Source organism: Bombina bombina, chromosome 2 (assembly GCF_027579735.1).
Source record: "Bombina bombina isolate aBomBom1 chromosome 2, aBomBom1.pri, whole genome shotgun sequence".
Classification (NCBI taxonomy): domain Eukaryota; kingdom Metazoa; phylum Chordata; class Amphibia; order Anura; family Bombinatoridae; genus Bombina; species Bombina bombina.
Genome location: NC_069500.1, coordinates 589,077,145 through 589,099,190, shown reverse-complemented (window position 1 = coordinate 589,099,190; position 22,046 = coordinate 589,077,145). Strand labels below are relative to the sequence as shown.

Sequence of the window (22,046 nt, the reverse complement as noted above, 5' to 3'; positions counted from 1 at the left end):
GCCTTCTTTTTCAAATAAAGATAGCAAAAGAATGAAGAAAAATTGATAATAGGAGTAAATTAGAAAATTGCTTAAAATTGGATGCTCTATCTGAATCATGAAAGAAAACATTTGGGTTCAGTGTCCCTTAAGTACATTTTTGCATATACAGTGCTGTGAACTTTAACTTCTCACACAGTATGGTGGATCATTTCAACCTCTCTTCTAAATCACATGTCCTGCGTAGACAAGAGAGAGTAATATGTATACATTCAAACACATAACTTGCATAACCTTTGTATTGAAAGGAATGTAAGAGTTGTATTTGCTGTTGACATTGGTAAGCACTAGCTTCATTTAACTTTTACTATTGTGACCTTCATGCTTATTATACATTATGACTGTTGGCTTCTATTAGGCTTATATGAAATATATTTTGGGACAGTGGAGGGGTTGAAGAGGGTGTCCTGCTACCTGTACCATTGCTGGCACTGTTTTAACTGGGTAGCTGTATACTTGTATCATATAAAGGTCTTAGAGTATGTTCCTACACTGGTGGGGGGGGGGGGCGATATCCTCAAGTATTGGTGAATCTGGTGAAACTGATTTTTTTTTTCCTCCTCGTATAGCTGAAATCTTCTAGGTCTAAAAAAATCCTGTGTTGTAACTAAGTATTCTAGAAATATCGGGGTAGCACTTTTGCACCACCTAAACTGATACACAGTATTGCTGTTAGCAGATCTAAGACGAGTTGTGGGCACAACTATGCACATAAGCAATCTTTTCCCAGAAGGATAAAAGACCAGAACCACCATACGTTTAACACTGATCCCCTGGACCCACGTCCTCTGCAACAGTCTCCCAACAAATTCTGTAAATAATTTTTAGTCTGTTTGGTGTAGGATACTAGCACATAAGTACTTTGGCATTAACCTCTTATATTTTCCTGGATGTTCATAACTTAGGGCCAGATTACGAGTGGGGCCCTAACAGTTGCACTTGAGCAAAAAGGGGTTTCATCGCGGATGTAGCACTTGTATTAACGCAAGTTGGGATAAATGGTCCTCAGAGCTCTGGTTAACTGTTTGCAAAACAAAAAAAGTGGCACAAAACACAGAAGGGCTTGCTCAAAACTCTCAATTTTAATAAGTGACAGCGTTAAAATCAAAAGGCACAATGCCTGCAGTCCTCATTTTTTGTTTTTTGGTGCTTTGTGCCTTTTGATTTTAACGCTATCACTTATCCTTAAAATTGAGAGTTTTGAGCAAACCCTTCTCTTTGAGTTTTTTACTTTATTGGCGATGGAGATCGCTCTGGGCCTTAGCTTGATTCCGGTTTTTCTTACCTGTTCCGTTTGATTGGGACTTTGGAGCGGACTACAGGGATTTGCTGGGTGTGTGACGTCATCGTAGATCGCCAAGATCCAGCACTGAGTACAAGCGTCCGCGTGTGAGGGATACCACTGCAGGACAAGTTGATTAAGGCTGACCGTGAAGTATTTGGAAGAGAATGAAGTGAACATATGTAAGTAACACTATCCCATATGTTTGCCACACTGTCTGTTTAAAGCCGATTTACAGTGTATTTTTTTTTTTAAAGCGGTTCACTGTATTAAGTAGTGCGGATGCACTATTGAAAATCTTTTGACCATGCACACATCTTTGGGGCACAGAATATGTATAATAGTATACTGGAGTTTTGATCAGCTCAATATGATTTTTGTACAATGAACGGTTGAGAGCGTCTACACAGCGTTTTCACTCTATTACACTATATATCAATAGATTATGGTTGTTGCTACAACTAAGTAACTGACTGCGGGCTCTTCCTATGATCATCACACCTCCAGTTCCCAACTTATGTTCTGGGTTTGATTGAGACTTAACTTGTTATATCTGTACAATATTGTCTAAATTTGACATATGCATTATTTCATAGTCTACATGTCTAGCACTGATGCTGTTTAGTATAGACTGCTACACAGCTGACTGTCAGCAGTATAATTCATGTAATAACATAACCCCGCTATTTCATGTTGCGCATTGTATGGTTGAGTTGCTCTTTTTGTATATATTTAATAGTTGTCACACTTTGTACTGCACTGTTTGGCTGCCCCCCTTCAACCTCTGCAGCAATGCTGGCAGCACTCATACATCTATTTCCCAAAGACAACCTCTGTGTATATGATGCTGAGCATGTGCAAAAAATACCATCAGATATATGTAGAAATGTTTTTATGAATAAAAAACATATTCTGCTATGTGAAATATAATTTTTCTAATTTTTTGGTTAGTGCACTTGATAATATGCCAACGGGTTTGCGCCCGAGTAGGGTGTTACGTTTCTTTTCCACATTTTTCACTCTATTGAATCTTATGGGGGAATGCGTTATCACTATCAAGAGATTCTAACTTTGTTTTTTTTTGCTTGCATCGAGTTAGCGTGAAAGCGAATACGTTTTACTTTTAACTTGTAAAACGAGCGTTACCCGATGCGCACAAAATGCTTACTTCTAGCGGATTTAACTAGTTTGTGAGACAAAACGCCGCTCCACTTATACTCTGGCCCTTGGCAGTTTTTAATATCTTAGTCCATTCATTTGGCGCTAGTTGAACACACAGCTTTCCCGCCCAGCAGGAAAACGTTAAGAGACAGAAGAGAGATATTGGCGTCCACACTAAGTAACTAGTGCCAGTGTGCCCTTACGTGGTGTTTCTGATAGGCACATGTTTAAAATTGCCTGAGTTTCCTTGTATACTTAACTTTTTTAATGGAAGTGATAAGTAAATGGTGTAGCTAGGCATATCTGAGCCATCTTGACCCATCACCATTGTTCTTAAAGGAACAGTCTAGTCAAAATGAAACTTTCATGTTTCAGATAGGGCATGCAATTTTAAACAACTTTCAAATTTACTTTTATTATCAAATTTGCTTTGTTCCCTTGGTATTCTTTGTTGAAAGCTTAACATAGGTAGGCTCATATGCTAATTTCTAATCCCTTGATTCCCCCGGGAGTAAGCCGTGATTGAAGGATGACCGATCCATCATTTCTAAAGTCAGAAGTCAAGTTTAAAAGGTAAATATTTTTTCACGAGTAAAATGTAAATTTTGATGAATTAAAGTGCCCTGTTTTTAATTGAATTTTTAAAAACCGGGCACTTCAGCATCAAAATTTACATTCACTTTAAGGCCTTGAGGTTGCTAATTCTTTTATCTGTGATGCTAATAAGCAGATTATTGGCTGAAGTCATGGCCTGCGGATACAACTTAAGTCTAGACTTCTTTCCCTCCCCTTTCAGGGAATGATTTTGTTTGGTCCAGGCCTGGATTCAATTATCTCCATGCTCACAGGGGGCAAGGGTGCCCTCCTACTGCAAGAGAATATGAACTAGTCTAAGGGACAATTTTCGTTCTTTTCATTCTGATAAAGCCCATGTCAGCAGTCCTCCGCTAGACCAGAGCAAAACAAGAGCTCTTGGAAGCTGGCTCAGTCTTGGAATAAATCCAAGCAGAACAAGAAGCCCGCCGAGTCTAAGTCTGCATGAATGGGTGGTCCCCGGTCCTCTTCTGGATTGTGTAGGGGGCAGTCTGTCGCTCTTTTTAGTCGCTTGGTTCAGGGATTTGCAGGATCAATGGGTCCTGGAGGTCCATAGCTCAGGGTTACAAGATAGGTTTCAAGTCTCAGCCATCCAAGGGCAGATTCCTCCTCTCACTCCTGTCTTCCTGACCAGAAAGGAGGAGATCCTTTCTGGGGTGCATACGGGATCTGTCCTCTTAGGAGTTATTGTCCCGGTGCCTATTGCAGTGAGAGGTTTGGGATTATATTTAAACCTTTTCGTGGTCCAGAAGAAGGATGGAACTTTCCGTCCGATTCTGGACCTAAAGTGCGTAAACAAGTTTTTAAATGTCCCCATGTTTAGGATGGAGACAATAGAATAGGTTAATTCTTCCCCTCGTTCGCGAAGGGGAGTTCATGACCAAGATAGATCTGAAGGATGCTCCCTTCACATATCAATCCTCAAGGACCACTTCCAGTTCCTAAGGTTTGCGTTCCTGGACCCGCACTTCCAGTTTATTGCACTTCTGTTTGGTCTAGCTACGGCTCTAAGAAATTTTTCGAAGAGTGGACCATTCGAAATCTCTCCTCTGTCTTCTTCGATCCCATCAATGGAAGATAAATAGAGAGAGTTATCTTGTATTAAGTACCAGGATAGAATTCATGGGTACTATATTAGAATGGGAATATTTTAAGGGACCAGAGACGTTGCAAGCTAGCTTCAACATGTCTTGCTTCCCAGACCTCCTTAAGGCCATCTGTGGCTCAGTGTATGGAGGTGATTGATATCATGGTGTCCAGCATGGACATCATTCCTTTGCAAGGTTTCACCTCAGACTGTTGCAACTGCGCATGCTGAAGCAGTGGAACGGCGATCATCGGATCTGTCTCAACAGATTTATCTGGACATCCGATCGAGAGAACCGCTCTCTTGGTGTTTTTGTCCGGTTCACTTGTCCTGGGTGACGTCCGTCTTAAGACCATCCTGGGTGATTGTGACTATGGTTGCGAGTCTGTCAGGATGGGGAGCTGTTTGGTGTGCCAGGGAGGCACAGGGCCTTTGGACTCAGGAGGAAAGCTCCCTCCCGATCTCATTTTGGATTTTCAGGCAATATACAATGCTCTGAAGGCTTGGCCTCTGCTGGGTTTGTCCCAATTTATCAGATTCCAATCAGACAATATAACTTCGGTGGCTTACATCTACCATCAGGGGGGAACGAGAAGCTCCCTAGCTATGAGGGAAGTATCTCGGATTCTGGAGTGGGCTGAGACCCACGTTTGTTCGCTGTCAGCGATCCACATTATAGGTGTGGACAACTGAGAAGCGGTTTTCCTCAGCAGACAATCCTTTAATCCGGGGGAATGGTCTCTCCATCTCGGGTGTTTGCGGAGATTTGCAAGAGGAGGATCTTATGAAGTCTCAATACCAAGCTACCCAGATAAGGGTCGAGGTACAGGGATCCTCAGGCGGAGCTAACAGATACATTAGCGGTGCCTTGGAGGTTCAATCTAATTTATCTTTCCGGCCATTACCACTACTTCCTAGTGTAGTGGCTCAAATCAAGAAGTCGTCAGTGATTCTGATTGCTCCGTCTTGGCCGCGAAGGATATGGTTCGCGGATCTAGTGGGGATGTCATCTCCTCCGTGGAAGTTACCTTGTAGCAGGGATCTGCTGACCAAGGTCTCTTTATTCATCAATGTCTAGATTCTCTGAGGCTGACTGCGTGGAGATTGACCGCTTAGTCCTAGCCAAGAGAGGGTTTTTTGAGAGAGTGATTTTTACTCATTTGAGCTCGTAAGCTGGTTGCTCGTCGCATCTATCATAAGTTGTGGAGGACCTACTTATTCTGTTCTCCAGGATGAACTGGAGAAGGGCTTTTCTGCAAGTCCCCTGAGGGGACAGTTTTCTGCCCTGTCTTTGTTACTGCACAAGAGATTCGCTGAGCCTCCAGATGTGCAGTCTTTTGTTAAGGCAGTGCTAGGATCAGACCTGTGTTTAGATCTAATGCCCCTCTTTTTAGAATTTAAATCTTGTTCTTAAAGTTTTGCAACGGGCTCCGTTGGAGCCTATGCATGAAGAAGACAATAAATTGTTGTCTTGGAAGGTTCCTTTTCTACTGGCTATTGCTTTTGTGCACAGAGTATCTGTGATTGCTGCCTTGCAATGCGTCCCTCCTTATCTGGCTTTCCATGCTGATAAGGCATTTCTACGAACCAAGTTAGGTTTTCTTCCTAAGGCTGTGTCATTTCGCAACCTCAATCAAGAGATTGTGGTTCTGTTCTTATGTCTTAATCCTGCTTCATCTAACGTTTATAACGTAATTCTGGATATGGTTTGTGCCTTGAAGTTCTATCTTCAGGCCACGATGGAATTTAGACAAACTTCTTTCGCTGTTTGTTCTCCTTTCCAGGAAGCATAGGGGTCAGAGGGCCGCTTCGACTTCCTTATCTTTTTTGCTGAGGAGTGTCATCCGTTTAGCATAGAGTCAGCAGGACATAAGCCTCCTCTGAGGATTATAGCTCATTCTACAAGAGCAGTGGTTTCCTCTTGGCCATTCAAAAATGAGGCCTCTATGGTTCAGATTTGTAAGGAGGCTACCTGGTCCTCCTTACATACTTTTTCCAAATTTTACAAGTTTGATGTTTTTGCTTCTGCTGAAGCAGCCTTCGGGAGAAAAGTTTTGCAGGCTGTGGTGCCCTCAGATTAGGGTCCGCCTCTTTTTTCCCTCCCGTTAGCATTCCGTGTACTCTAGAGCTTGGGTATATGTTTCCCACAAGTAAGGAATGCAGCTTTGGACTCTTCCCATATTAAGAAGGAAAACATAAAATTTTGACTTACCAGATAATTTCCTTTCCTTCTTATGGGAAGAGTCCACAGCTCCTGCCCGTGTTCTCCGATGGGCACCCTAAATTTAAATGTATTCTTCTGGCACTTTTTTCACCCTGATGTTTCTCCTACTGTTCCTTGTTCCCTCTGCAGAATGACTGGGGTTATGAGGAAGTGTCGGAGGTATTTAAGCCTTTGGCTGGGGTGTCTTTGCCGCCTCCTGGTGGCAAGGTTCAGCATTTCCCATAAGTAAGGAATGCAGCTGTGGACTTTTTTCATACAGAAGGAAAGGAAATTGCTTAGTCATAATTTGTTTTTCCTACTTTGCTGTAAAATTGCACTGCATTTTAATTATTATATTTTTCTTCATTTTTTTAAAATCAGGTGCAGAATCTAAGCAATATTTTAGATGGACTTTAATTGATGACTTCTAATAAAGATGCACTATAACTTACTTTTTACAGGACCAGTCAATAGTTCTAAAATGCAAAATGTAAATATCTGTACCAGTGGATTAGTATAGAGAAATGAAAGGCATCTGCATCATACAATTTGTGTTAATAAATGTAAAATGTTTAGAAAATTTACTTTTTTCTACCATCATGTTCACTTACGACGCCACATCTCTACCGCCCCTGTCCTTGGGAGGATGTACATGTGTGTGGTGGGCAGGCTTTACCTCCCAATCAGAACAGTCCTAATTACAATATTTGGTATCCTTGTGCACAAGCTACCCAGATAAGGGTCGAGGTACAGGGATCCTCAGGCGGAGCTAACAGATACATTAGCGGTGCCTTGGAGGTTCAATCTAATTTATCTTTCCGGCCATTACCACTACTTCCTAGTGTAGTGGCTCAAATCAAGAAGTCGTCAGTGATTCTGATTGCTCCGTCTTGGCCGCGAAGGATATGGTTCGCGGATCTAGTGGGGATGTCATCTCCTCCGTGGAAGTTACCTTGTAGCAGGGATCTGCTGACCAAGGTCTCTTTATTCATCAATGTCTAGATTCTCTGAGGCTGACTGCGTGGAGATTGACCGCTTAGTCCTAGCCAAGAGAGGGTTTTTTGAGAGAGTGATTTTTACTCATTTGAGCTCGTAAGCTGGTTGCTCGTCGCATCTATCATAAGTTGTGGAGGACCTACTTATTCTGTTCTCCAGGATGAACTGGAGAAGGGCTTTTCTGCAAGTCCCCTGAGGGGACAGTTTTCTGCCCTGTCTTTGTTACTGCACAAGAGATTCGCTGAGCCTCCAGATGTGCAGTCTTTTGTTAAGGCAGTGCTAGGATCAGACCTGTGTTTAGATCTAATGCCCCTCTTTTTAGAATTTAAATCTTGTTCTTAAAGTTTTGCAACGGGCTCCGTTGGAGCCTATGCATGAAGAAGACAATAAATTGTTGTCTTGGAAGGTTCCTTTTCTACTGGCTATTGCTTTTGTGCACAGAGTATCTGTGATTGCTGCCTTGCAATGCGTCCCTCCTTATCTGGCTTTCCATGCTGATAAGGCTTTTCTACGAACCAAGTTAGGTTTTCTTCCTAAGGCTGTGTCATTTCGCAACCTCAATCAAGAGATTGTGGTTCCGTTCTTATGTCTTAATCCTGCTTCATCTAACGTTTATAACGTAATTCTGGATATGGTTTGTGCCTTGAAGTTCTATCTTCAGGCCACGATGGAATTTAGACAAACTTCTTTCGCTGTTTGTTCTCCTTTCCAGGAAGCATAGGGGTCAGAGGGCCGCTTCGACTTCCTTATCTTTTTTGCTGAGGAGTGTCATCCGTTTAGCATAGAGTCAGCAGGACATAAGCCTCCTCTGAGGATTATAGCTCATTCTACAAGAGCAGTGGTTTCCTCTTGGCCATTCAAAAATGAGGCCTCTATGGTTCAGATTTGTAAGGAGGCTACCTGGTCCTCCTTACATACTTTTTCCAAATTTTACAAGTTTGATGTTTTTGCTTCTGCTGAAGCAGCCTTCGGGAGAAAAGTTTTGCAGGCTGTGGTGCCCTCAGATTAGGGTCCGCCTCTTTTTTTCCCTCCCGTTAGCATTCCGTGTACTCTAGAGCTTGGGTATATGTTTCCCACAAGTAAGGAATGCAGCTTTGGACTCTTCCCATATTAAGAAGGAAAACATAAAATTTTGACTTACCAGATAATTTCCTTTCCTTCTTATGGGAAGAGTCCACAGCTCCTGCCCGTGTTCTCCGATGGGCACCCTAAATTTAAATGTATTCTTCTGGCACTTTTTTCACCCTGATGTTTCTCCTACTGTTCCTTGTTCCCTCTGCAGAATGACTGGGGTTATGAGGAAGTGTCGGAGGTATTTAAGCCTTTGGCTGGGGTGTCTTTGCCGCCTCCTGGTGGCAAGGTTCAGCATTTCCCATAAGTAAGGAATGCAGCTGTGGACTTTTTTCATACAGAAGGAAAGGAAATTGCTTAGTCATAATTTGTTTTTCCTACTTTGCTGTAAAATTGCACTGCATTTTAATTATTATATTTTTCTTCATTTTTTTAAAATCAGGTGCAGAATCTAAGCAATATTTTAGATGGACTTTAATTGATGACTTCTAATAAAGATGCACTATAACTTACTTTTTACAGGACCAGTCAATAGTTCTAAAATGCAAAATGTAAATATCTGTACCAGTGGATCAGTATAGAGAAATGAAAGGCATCTGCATCATACAATTTGTGTTAATAAATGTAAAATGTTTAGAAAATTTACTTTTTTCTACCATCATGTTCACTTACGACGCCGCATCTCTACCGCCCCTGTCCTTGGGAGGATGTACATGTGTGTGGTGGGCAGGCTTTACCTCCCAATCAGAACAGTCCTAATTACAATATTTGGTATCCTTGTGCACATGTGTGCGCGTACAAGTCACCGCTCCCCGCACATGTCAACCCCCTGCACGAGCTTGCAGCATAAAAAGGGATCATCAGCGGAATTCCCACGACATGTGCAGGTGCAGTTAGTTCTAACTAAATCAAGCCGTGCACGGTTCTTTCATGTGCACTTGCGCTTGTTCCCGGGTCGACGTTTACGTTGGTGGTGATGTCACTGGAGATTTAGCGCATGCGTATATTGTGAAACTTACATATACGTATATGCTAAATTGATTGGCTACAGGCACCCACGTGATCCTGGAGAACGAGGAAATCGGCACAAACTTCAAAACTCTTGTTTTCAAACATTATGCCTCAATTCTTCAATTGGTTAGTATCAAAAATATTCATTTTTATTAATATTTATCTTTCTGACAGCCAGGAGTGTGACTGGTCCTTTAATCTAGCTGTGCAATTCTAATACCCCACTATCCAACCACCCACTTCAAAACTCATATTGTTTGTGAGCTAATGGTTTGAACTGTTCACTTATCAAAAAATTGCTGTACGGCTAGAGCGCTGATTGGAGAACAGTTCAAACTATTAACTTACAAAAAAAGTTTTGAAGTGGGCGGCTGGAGCACAGGTAGTTAGAATTGCGGTGCTAGATTAAAAAGTAAATTACAGCCCATCTTCATAAGAAGTGATTAATTAAACTCCATCTAAAATATTGCTTAGATTTCAAACCTAATTTTAAAACATGTAAAGTTTACTATCACTTTTGACTTTGTTAAAATATTTAAAGAACATGTAATTTTATCACTATTGACACTAAGGAGTTAAAGACATCATAGCTGTGACCCAGAATAGAAAGTGCATCTGATCCAAGACAATAATGCTATAGTTGCACGACCCAGCTGTGATTACCGCAGCTGATTGGCTGACCAGCAGTTGTCAGCTGGTCCTAAGCGGTACTTTATTTGTTTACACCTTTGCAGGGATTAAACAAATAGATTTGCGGGGTCAATAGTGATAAAATGAGATCATGTCATGTCACTATACTGGCTTTTTAAATGAAAATGACTACTGAAACTGGTTACTTTATATATGCTATGCCACCTTCTTTGTACAAAGGTTGCAGCCCCCTCTCTGTGACAGTAGTAGTGTCCCTTATCACTAGCATTATCAGTAGTGTCTAAATACTAAATGCTTAAAGGGACAGTATACACTATTTTTCATTTCTATTCATCAGGGAGTCTTCATGATATGTACAAGACACATCAGACACAAGGTAACAGCACACAACTGAATGTTCTAATCCTGACTACACAGAGAACATAACAGCTGGCGACGAGGATCTGTGTACACATCACGGCTTTGACAAACTTTTTATTCGATTACTCCCATTGGAGGATACTAGGCTACAGCTGTCTTTACTCCCATCTATAGCCGTAGAGCTGATAACGGAGATCACAGTGTTCTGCGAACCCCTTGGAGGGGCGAAAGGACAAGCAAACACGGGATTTCATACTACTATCACCAGTAGGAGAGATGCGGTGTTGCGGGAGGATAGCGATCTGGACAGCTGTTAATGGTCCAGGAGGCTCTTGTGGCACTTATCCATCAAGTGCTGTATATCTTGTAAGTACAAGATATATTGTGCGTGGGCAGAGCTTTAGTGAAACTGATTCACACTATTGTTGGCGCCTTCTTCTTTTTCATTTTAACTATTTTTCATTTAACTGCAAGTAATAGACACTACTATAAAGAATAATATGCACAGATACTGATATAAAAATACAGTATAAAATCTTTTAGAAACTTACTTAAAAGCTTCCAATTTAGTACTGTTGATAAGATTAGCCTGGGACACACACTGAAAGGGGCTGATAGCAGATCCTCCCCCTCCCCTGCATATGAAAAGACCCATTATACAAACAGAAGCAATCTGAAATCTGTATACATCTAGAACTTTGGGGCTTGGTTAGGAGTCTGAAAATCAGCACAATCGGCTAGATTACAAGTGTTGTGGTACGGCTATTACCGCTGGAATGTCCGGGAACGCATATTACAATTTGCGGCACGATAGCGATACCGCAAGCATTTTAGCCTATAACGCAACGTCCATTCCGCACTAAAGAAAATGACGTTTGAGTGCAGGATTTTCCATAGCGCCATATTTCAGGTTGTGCGGTCCGGCTAAAATGCTTGCATTGCAGCCTATACGACACGATCCATTCCGCCATTTGAGACCAGTAGTTATGGATTTTGCAAAACAACAATGTTTCACAAAACTCATAACTAAAGTGTTACAAAGTACACTAACACCCATAAACTACCTAATAACCCCTAAACCGCCACCCTCCTGCATCGCTAATACTATATTAAACTTATTAACCCCTAATCTGCCGCCCACCCACGTAGCTACTATTAAATAAACCTATTAACCCCTAAACTGCTGGCCCCCCCACATCGTCAACACTATAATAAAGTATTAACCCCTAAACCTCCAGCCGCCCACAACTAATAAACCAAACCTATTAATCCCTAACCCTCCAGCCCCCCACATCGTAACTACTAAACTAAACCTATTGACCTCTAAGCTGTTTGCCCCCACATCGCAAAACACTAAATTAAACTATTAACCCCTAAACCTAACACCCCCCCTAACTTTAAGTTAAAATTACAATATAACTATCTTTAAATAAATAAAAACTTACCTGTGAAAAGAAAAAAGTTTAACCCCTTAGTGACCATACCATTTTTCAATTTTACCTGGGCTTTTTTAACATTTTTGCGGCATTTGTGTTTAGCTGTAGTTTTCCTCTTACTCATTTACTGTACCCACACATATTATATACCGTTTTTCTCGCCATTAATTGGACTTTCGAAAGATACCATTATTTTCATCATATCATATAATTTGCTATAAAACAAATGATAAAATATGATTAAAAAATTGAACAAAACACACTTTCTAACTTTGACCCCCAAAATCTGTTACACATCTATAACCACCAAAAAACACCCATGCTAAATAGTTTCTAAGTTTTGTCCTGAGTTTAGAAATACCCAATGTTTACATGTTATTTGCTTTTTTGCAAGTTATAGGGCAAAAAGTACAAGTAGCACTTTGCTATTTCCAAACCCATTTTTTTTTTTTTTTTTTTCAAAATTAGCGATAGTTACATTGGAACACTGATATCTGTGAGGAATCCCTGAATAACCATTCACATTTATATATTTTTTTAGTAGATAACTCAAAGTATTGATCTAGGCCCATTTTGGTATATTTCATACCACCATTTCATCACCAAATGCGATCAAATAAACAAAATCGCTAACTTTTTCACAAACTTTAGGTTTCTCACTGAAATTATTTACAAACAGCTTGTGCAATTATGGCACACATGGTTGTAAATGCTTCTCTGGGATCCCCTTTGTTCAGAAATAGCAGACATATATGGCTTTGGTGTTGCTTTTTGGTAATTAGAAGGCCACTAAATGCCGCTGCACACCACACTGAATGCCTTTTCAACCCCTTGAGTGCTAACGACGGCTCAGAGCCATCGCTAGCACTCACCTATCTTAAAAGCAATCTGGGGGCTCCCATCGACTCCCACCCCGGTGATCGGGCCTGTATAGTGACAGGCATCGCCAGGGCTTTCCGTTACGAGCAATGACGTCACGCGCAATAACGTGATGACGTCACCGGACAACTTTATTTAAAAATTACAATGGACAAGATAGGGAAAGGGGGCATGCTGCTTAGCAGCCTGTATCTCAGGCATCTAAGCAGCTACAGACCCCCAAGACCTTGGGGGGTGGGGGGAAGTAATTTTTATTTTTTTATTTTTAATAGTAAAAAAAAACTTAAATCCAGCTTGGCACTCAAAGGGTTAAGGTCAGTAAAAGAGCTGAATGCCCATAGAAATGCCCCTTTAGGAGAAATGGGTAGCTTAAGTTTTTTTTTTAGACTTAGGTTTTTTATTTTGGGGTTTTTACTCTTGGGGCGACTTTGTATATATTTTTTTTTTTCTAGGTAAAAGAGCTGTTTAACTTAGGGCAATGTCCTACAAAAGGTCCTTTTAAGGGTTAATGGTATTTTATTGTAGGTTAGGGGGTGTTTTTATTTTGGGAAGGCTTTTTTATTTTTATAGGGCTATTAGATTAGGTGTAATTCTTTTTATTTTTGATAATTTTGTGTTTATTATTTTGGCAATGTTACATTTTTTTTATTTATTTTTTTCGGAGTATTAGGTTTTTTTAAAAATGTTAGTTTAGGTTTTTAATTTGTAGTTTATTTTATTTTATTAGAATAGTTATGTTAGGTTAATTTATAGTTTAATGTTAGTTTTTTTTAAATTTATTTCACAGGTAAGGTTTTTATTTATTTTAAGATAGTTGTATTGTAACTTTTAATTTAAAGTTAGGGGGTGTTAGGTTTAGGGGTTAATAGTTTAATTTAGTGTTTTGCAATGTGGGGGTCCGGCGGTTTAGATGTTAATAGCTTTATTTAGTGTCGGCGATGTCGGGGAGCAGCGGATTAGGGGTTAATCACTTTATGTGTCGGCGATGTCAGGGGCGGTGGATTAGGGATGTTTAGACTTGGGGTTTATGTTAGGGTGTTAGCTTTAAATATAACTTTCTTTTCCCTATAGACATCAATGGGGTTGCGTTACAGCGATCTCTCCATTCCGCGTTCGCAGGCGTTTTATTTTTTTTTCTAACACTTTCTCCCAATTGATGTCTATGGGGGAAAGCGTGCATGAGTACGTAAACTCAGCGCTTGGCTTTTGTGCGGCATGGAGCTTAACGCATCATACCGCACATCACAAGGAGTCTTTTCAGTGACTCGTAATGGCAGCACTATGGAGAGTGCAACAACGCAAATGTTTTGCCCTTATTTTCGCACCCTGATTAGCGCAAAACTCGTTTTCTAGGTGAATGTTATTTAAAATTAAGCAAAACTATACATTGTTACAAAAACACACCCAGATGGTCTGTATAAATCATCAATAGCACTGTGGAATCTGTTGGCACTCTACAAATAAATGATGATAATAAATAGTAGCTAGAGAAGCAGTAAATAGAATCACAATATACTTGATGCACTATAGAGAGGGACAGATTCTTGTATGACTTTTTTTTTTTTCATGGACGGGACTGGTTTGATCTAATCAGACAAAGGCAAACTATGTTTTAAGAAGATTTATAAATACAATATCATGTCTCCTACATACATTCACCTTCAATCATTGTACCAAATTATCCTGTGATTAAAAATTATATATGTAACTTTATTGGTGGATAAAGACAGGTCTTTCCAAGCACAGTGTAAAATACCCTCTTTTACAACAAAGAACCACCCCCCCATCCAAAAAAAAACCCAAATTGAATTTCCCTTTAATATTGTTGAGGGTCACAAGTTATATACTAAACATATCAGATTTAGACAATTGACAAAATCTTATTTCTTCAAAAGCATATGTGATATGTGTTACAAATGTACTGCTAATCTCTATAGCAATATCTCCAGTTAGGTTGCTTTCTCAATCATGGGTTGCACTGATTTTATTCTGAAATTGTTTGTCTAAATGTCTGTTATTCTGTGTAACACTGAAATTGGAGGTTTCTTGCTGTTTTAATCTCAGTGTTTAGTAAATGTATGGTTTATAGTGGATAAAGAATAAAAGCGTGCGGGACCATGCTTGGATGCAACATTCAAAGCTCTTGATTGCATTTAAATAATCTGTTTATTATTTGAGACTACAAGTGGTATCAATATTTTATTACTCTTGAATATATTTTGCATCGTTTGATACCACTATTTCTTTCTCATCTGAAGGCCTATTCACAAACGTTAGAGATTTAGGTGGTTGCCTGCTAAAGTCTTCTAATGGCACCCCCCTATGTCATCCAGGTGGAGCAATTATTCCCAAACTGCTATAATATGAGCACCACACTGAATATTTAAACTAGTCATGATGACAACTCCTGATCTTTTAGAAGAGTTAAGAATTATTCTGCTACTGGGAAATAGAGCTGCTTTCATGGAAGAGTTACGAGCTGTGCTCAACCCTCACACCTTTGACCTGCCAGCTACAGTATTTGGTCCAAATTCTATTTCCTTGCTTTAGGAGGGTGGCGGTTCCTTGGGGCTCCAGCAGTCATCACCTCCTCAAGTTGAAAATATTTCTGTCTTGGCGACAGAGGGACCAGATTAACCTCAGAACCCTGATGATCTCTATGTAAGTTTGACAACAGCCAACAACAATCCCAAGGGTAATATTATTGTAAATACCCCTTTCAGTCTAGGTGGATATAGGGGCAGGAGCCTAATAGACACATCCATAATCGCCTAGCATACCAGGCGATTCTGAGGACCTGCAGATGAGCAGAGACCCTGGATCACCGGGGAAAACCCCATTACACAGTGTGAGCAGTACATTCTCACACTATTACCTTCACAGAGAGAGATTTTGCGGCTAACAGCTATCGAAGATCAACCAGCTGGTATCTTGTCCCTCTGGATTGCCTGAGAACCCTCTGGCTGATGATCATTATTATCGTCAAGAAAATTTGGGACCTTCTCCTTGCTTTATGATTTATTAGAGATGGCATTGGCTGACCATCTTAAGTCATGGGTGCCAGTGTTTAAACGGAGAGGACACTCATTTTATAATCTACCATGTTCTGTCTTATGCTACCACTCAGAAGGTACTTTCTCTTACCATATTTATTTATAACTAGTGTTAAATCCTGTGTACAAGGGCCAAAATGTGTAAGGAAATAAATATACCTCTTAGGAGACATATCTCTCTCCCTCTATCTCTATCCAGCTATCCCTCTATCACTATCCTGCTATCAATCTTTATCCCTCTATCCATCTATCACTCTGTCCCTCTCCCATGTATCCCTCTCTCCATCTATGCCTATCCATCTATCCCTATCCCCCTAACCCTATCCCATCTCTTTATCTCTATCCCTATCTCTCTATCCAGCTTATCCCTATATCCCTATCCCTCTATCAATCTATCTGTATCCCCCTATCCATCTATCCCTATCCCTCTATTATTATCCCTCTATCAATCTATCCCTATCCCTTTCCCTTGATCCCTTTATCCCTATGTCAACATTTTTTTTTTCTGCAGCGCAGCATGCCCGACCCCTCCAGCGAAGGGCCACCAACGATCGGCACCAACGCTGCCTGATGCAGAGAGAGACACAGAGTGTCCCTCTCTGCTTTGATACCTCTGCAAGACTCGTGGGGCATGCAGAAATAGCTTGATCTCGCTACTTTTAGCGAGATTGCAGCAGAGAGAGGCTTAGGGCTTAACCCCTTAATGGCTGGTTGTTAAGGGGATAAGGCTAGGTATGTTTGTCTCGCACTTCAGTCTCTACTGTGCATGACTGCATCGGACAACATAACTGGCCTTTTTATAATATAGGATTTATGATGGATAGTGACCTCAGATGCTATGCCTGTAACTAGTTAAACACCCTCATTTATTATATGCAACTGAACATTTATTTTTATGAAATAGGTTTTCATTATTCATACTGCTTCTATTGTACGCAATATTACCTTATCCCTCCTCATGGCCACTGTCTCCTTCTTTTTTGCTGTTTGGCACATACACTCCTAAATCCTACCAGCCTAGTCACCTTTTTTTACTGAACACCTGCTATCATTCCACCAGGGATTACTGACATTTTATTTCAGATTTCCCCTGCTTTATATCACATATCGGCTTAATTACTACGGTAACATTTGGCTAGTGTTGTTCTGGGCCACAGTGTGTTATTTACGCCCTCTAAACATAATTTATTTACTCCTCACGGCTAGATTTAGAGTTTTGTCGGTAACGACCCGCGTAGCTAACACTGGCTTTTTTCTGGCCGCACCTTTTAAATACCTCTGGTATTGAGAGTTCACAGAATGACTGCGTTAGGCTCCAAAAAGGGAGCGTACAGGCATATTTAACGCCACTGCAACTCTCGATACCAGAGTTGCTTACGGACGCGGCCAGCTTCAAAAACGTGCTCGTGCACGATTCCCCCATAGAAAGCAATGGGGCCATTTGAGCTGAAAAAAAACCTAACACCTGCAAAAAAGCCGCGTTCAGCTCCTAACGCAGCCCCATTGTTTGCTATGGGGAAACACTTCCTACGTCTGCACCTAACACCCTAACATGAACCCCGAGTCTAAACACCCCTAACCTTACACTTATTAACCCCTATTCTGCTGCCCCCGCTATCGCTGACCCCTGCATATTATTGGCTGTTCCGATCAGCCAATAGAATGCGAGCTCAATCTGATTGGCTGATCGGATCGGCCAATCGGATTGAACTTGATTCTGATTGGCTGATTCCATCAGCCAATCGGAATATTCCTACCTTAATTCCGATTGGCTGATAGAATCCTATCAGCCAATCGGAATTCGAGGGACGCCATTTTGGATGACGTCCCTTAAAGGAGCCTTCATTCGTCGGTAGCCCGTGGGGCCAGCAGGATGTTCCGCGTCGGAGGTCTGCAAGATGGATCCGGAAGAAAGAAGATTGAAGATGCCGTTGATAGAAGACTTGAGCCGGATCATGGACCTCTTCAGCTCCCGCTTGGATGAAGACTTCAGCCGGATCATGGACATCTTCAGCCCCCCGCTTGGGCTTGGATCAAGACATCGGAGGAGCTCTTCTGGATTGATCGGTGAACCTGGTATGGTGAAGATAAGGTAGGAAGATCTTCAGGTTCTTAGTGTTAGGTTTATTTAAGGGGGGTTTGGGTTAGATTAGGGGTATGTGGGTGGTGGGTTTTAATGTTGGGGGGGGGGTATTGTATGTGTTTATTTTACAGGCAAAAGAGCTGAATTCTTTGGGGCATGCCCCGCAAAGGGCCCTGTTCAGGGCTGGTAAGGTAAAAGAGCTTTGAACTTTAGTCATTTAGAATTGGGTAGGGCATTTTTTTTATTTTGGGGGGCTTTGTTATTTTATTAGGGGGCTTAGAGTAGGTGTAATTAGTTTAAAATTGTTGTAATATTTTTCTGATGTTTGTAAATATTTTTTTATTTTTTGTAACTTAGTTCTTTTTTATTTTTTGTACTTTAGTTAGTTTATTTCATTGTAGTTATTTGTAGATATTGTATTTAATTAATTTATTGATAGTGTAGTGTTAGGTTTAATTGTAGATAATTGTAGGTAGTTTATTTAATTTATTTATTGATAGTGTAGTGTTAGGTTTAATTGTAACTTAGGTTAGGATTTATTTTACATGTAATTTTGTAATTATTTTAACTAGGTAACTATTAAATAGTTATTAACTATTTAATAGCTATTGTACCTGGTTAAAATAATTACAAAGTTACCTGTAAAATAAATATAAATATAAATCCTAAAATAGCTATAATATAAATATAATTTATATTGTAGCTATATTAGGATTTATTTTACAGGTAAGTATTTTTAGATTTAAATAGGAATAATTTATTTAATAAGAGTTAATTAATTTCGTTAGATTAAAATTATATTTAATTTAGGGGGGTGTTAGTGTTAGGGTTAGACTTAGCTTTAGGGGTTAATACATTTATTAGAATAGCGGTGAGCTCCAGTCGGCAGATTAGGGGTTAATGTTTGAAGTTAGGTGTCGGCGATGTTAGGGAGGGCAGATTAGGGGTTAATACTATTTATTATAGGGTTAGTGAGGCGGATTAGGGGTTAATAACTTTATTATAATAGCGGTGCGGTCCGCTCGGCAGATTAGGGGTTAATAAGTGTAGGCAGGTGGAGGCGACGTTGTGGGGGGCAGATTAGGGGTTAATAAATATAATATAGGGGTCGGCGGTGTTAGGGGCAGCAGATTAGGGGTACATAAGTATAACGTAGGTGGCGGTCGGCACATTAGGGGTTAAAAAAATTTAATAGAGTGGCGGCGATGTGGGGGGACCTCGGTTTAGGGGTACATAGGTAGTTTATGGGTGTTAGTGTACTTTAGAGCACAGTAGTTAAGAGCTTTATGAACCGGCGTTAGCCCAGAAAGCTCTTAACTACTGACTTTTTTTCTGCGGCTGGAGTTTTGTCGTTAGAATTCTAACGCTCACTTCAGACACGACTCTAAATACCGGAGTTAGAAAGATCCCATTGAAAAGATAGGATACGCAATTGACATAAGGGGATCTGCGGTATGGAAAAGTCGCGGCTGAAAAGTGAGCGTTAGACCCTTTCCTGACTGACGCCAAATACCGGCGGTAGCCTAAAACCAGCGTTAGGAGCCTCTAACGCTGGTTTTCACGGCTACCGCCAAACTCTAAATCTAGGCCTTAGGCTTCTTGATAAATTCCCCTTACTACCTCCATTATGGCTAACAATAAATCCTACCTTGTGTCTGCTCAGGAACAACTTTTATTTTTTGTTTTGTTTCCCCCTTTCCTGTTCACTATTTATAGGTGGTGGTGGTGGTTGTTGTTTTTTTAACTGTACTTCCCAACTCTTCATGCTTTTGTGTTTTGGTTTGTTGCATAGTCATTTAGTTATTATGTACAACTGCTTAGTGATGGAGCTCAGTATAAATATATATATATTTTTAAACTGTAGGTTAAATCATCAGTTTGTTGTATTGTTATCAAGGGCCCAAAAGTGACACCAGACCTGCTTTAATTCCACCACTATCTTTAGTTTACCCATTTTGTTATGGGTCCAAGAGTGAGCCTTGTTCTATAAGAAGACAATTTAATTTAAGTATCTTCCTTATTTCAATATAATTGGATAGTTCCAAGGGAGGCTTTCTTGCATTTATTTATACCATTTCAAGAGGATCTTGAGAGGTCTGTCTTTTTCAACAGAATTCTTCTCAGCTTTATTATACTGCTATTTATAATAATTTAAAAAGGAAGTATATATTTGTAAAACTCACTATTGAACTAGAGAGATACTATGTAAGGACCTACTTTGTTTTTACATTAGTAACTTCCCTGTGACAGCGTCTCCTTTTATTTCATGATATTTACCTGTATTAGTAGCGATTTGTGTATACTGCCATGCTCTGTGTGTAATTTTTGCTCTTTTTACTGCAATAGGAAAAAAACAAAAACAAACATAGAGCTCAATATGTTGGTGAATCCTGAGAATAATAACATTGACACACCCACGTGCTAAACCTCTTGGCTGCTACTGGTGGCATGTGAGGGGTTACATTTGTTTTTAAACTAGGGCTTGACAAATCCAGGAAGCAGGTAGCTGCGGCCTCTGTTTTTTGCATCTAGATGACAGCTTTTCTACATATCTCTCTCTATATAATTTACTTCTCCCTCAACAAAACATAAACTATGGCTTGCTTATCAATGGCCTGGTGGGCTCCTGATTTTCAAATACATTTGTCAAGCCTTGTTAAATTTAAAGGCAACATGTTTAAATCTTTGCACCTTTTGTAAATATGCAACTTAGAAATAATTGGCTGTGAAATAGGAAAAGAGCATATTGTGTTTTGACATTCATTAAATTATATACAGTATTATAAAGCATATAGATTAGACATCTAAACATAAGTACGAAGAAACACTCCTATTGCAATGCAAGCAATAATAGAGAGAAGTACCCACAAGTGTCATAGATATCCAATTTTATAAAATATAATAAATTAAGCTTTTTTAATATATAAACATAAGAAAAAAAAGAATTGCAAACAGGAAACACAATCAACTATATTAAGAGCAGCACAATGTACATACATACATACAGTGGATATAAAAAGTCTACACACCCCTGTTAAAATGTCAGGTTTCTGTGATGTAAAAAATGAGACAAAGATAAATCATTTCAGAACGTTTTCCACCTTTTAATGTGAGCTATAAACTGTACAACTCAGTTGAAAAACAAACTGAAATCTTTAGGTGGAGGGAAGAAAAAAAAAAACTAAAATAATGTGGTTGCATAAGTTTGCACACTGGGGATGTTACTGTGTTCAGAATTAAGCAATCACATTCAAAATCATGTTAAATAGGAGTCAGCATACACCTGCCATTATTTAAAGTGCCTCTGATTAACCCCAAATAAAGTTCAGCTGCTCTAGTTGGTCTTTCCTGAAATTTTCTTAGTCACATCCCACAGCAAAAGCCATGGTCCACAGAGAGCTTCCTAAGCATCAGAGGGATCTCATTGTTAAAGGTATCAGTCAGGAGAAGGGTACAAAAGAATTTTCAAGGCATTGGATATACCATGGAACACAGTGAAGACATTCATCATAAAGTGGAGAAAATATGGCACAACAGTGACATTACCAAGAACTGGACGTCCCTCCAAAATTGATGAAAAGACGAGAAGAAAACTGGTCTGGGAGGCTACCAAGATGCCTACAGCAACATTAAAGGAGCTGCAGGAATATCTGGCAAGTACTGGCTGTGTGGTTCATGTGACAACAATCGCCCGTATTCTTCATATGTCTGTTCTATGGGGTAGAGTGGCAAGACGAAAGCCTTTTCTTACGAAGAAAAACATCCAAGCCAGGCTACATTTTGCAAAAACACATCTGAAGTCTCCCAAAGGCATGTGGGAAAAGGTGTTATGCTCTGATGAAACCAAGGTTGAACTTTTTGGCCATAATTCCAAAAGATATGTTTGTTGCAAAAACAACACTGCTCATTACGAAAAGAACACCAAACCCACAGTGAAGCATGGTGGTGACAGCAGGCTGTTTTTCTTCAGCTGGAACTGGGGCCTTAGTCAAGGTAGAGGGAATTATGAACAGTTCCAATTACCAGACAATATTGGCACAAAACCTTCAGGCGTCTGCTAGAAAGCTGAACATGAAGAGGAACTTCATCTTTCAGCATGACAACAACCCAAAGCATACATCCAAATCAACAAAGGAATGG

The 22,046-nt window shown here is 40.1% G+C and overlaps 1 protein-coding gene and 1 long non-coding RNA gene across 2 annotated transcripts in view; one reads left to right on the top strand and one right to left on the bottom strand.

Annotated features, from left to right (window-relative positions):
- Positions 1 to 22,046, top strand: part of OSTF1 (osteoclast stimulating factor 1) — a 113,278-nt gene that overhangs the window by 14,564 nt on the left and 76,668 nt on the right. The gene's annotated exons all lie outside the window — the stretch shown is intronic.
- LOC128649295 (uncharacterized) lies at positions 1,325 to 20,223 on the bottom strand. Its single transcript, XR_008400659.1, has 2 exons — positions 20,184 to 20,223; positions 1,325 to 1,463 (listed from the first exon to the last, which is right to left on the bottom strand). It is a non-coding gene; the product is annotated as an uncharacterized LOC128649295 (long non-coding RNA).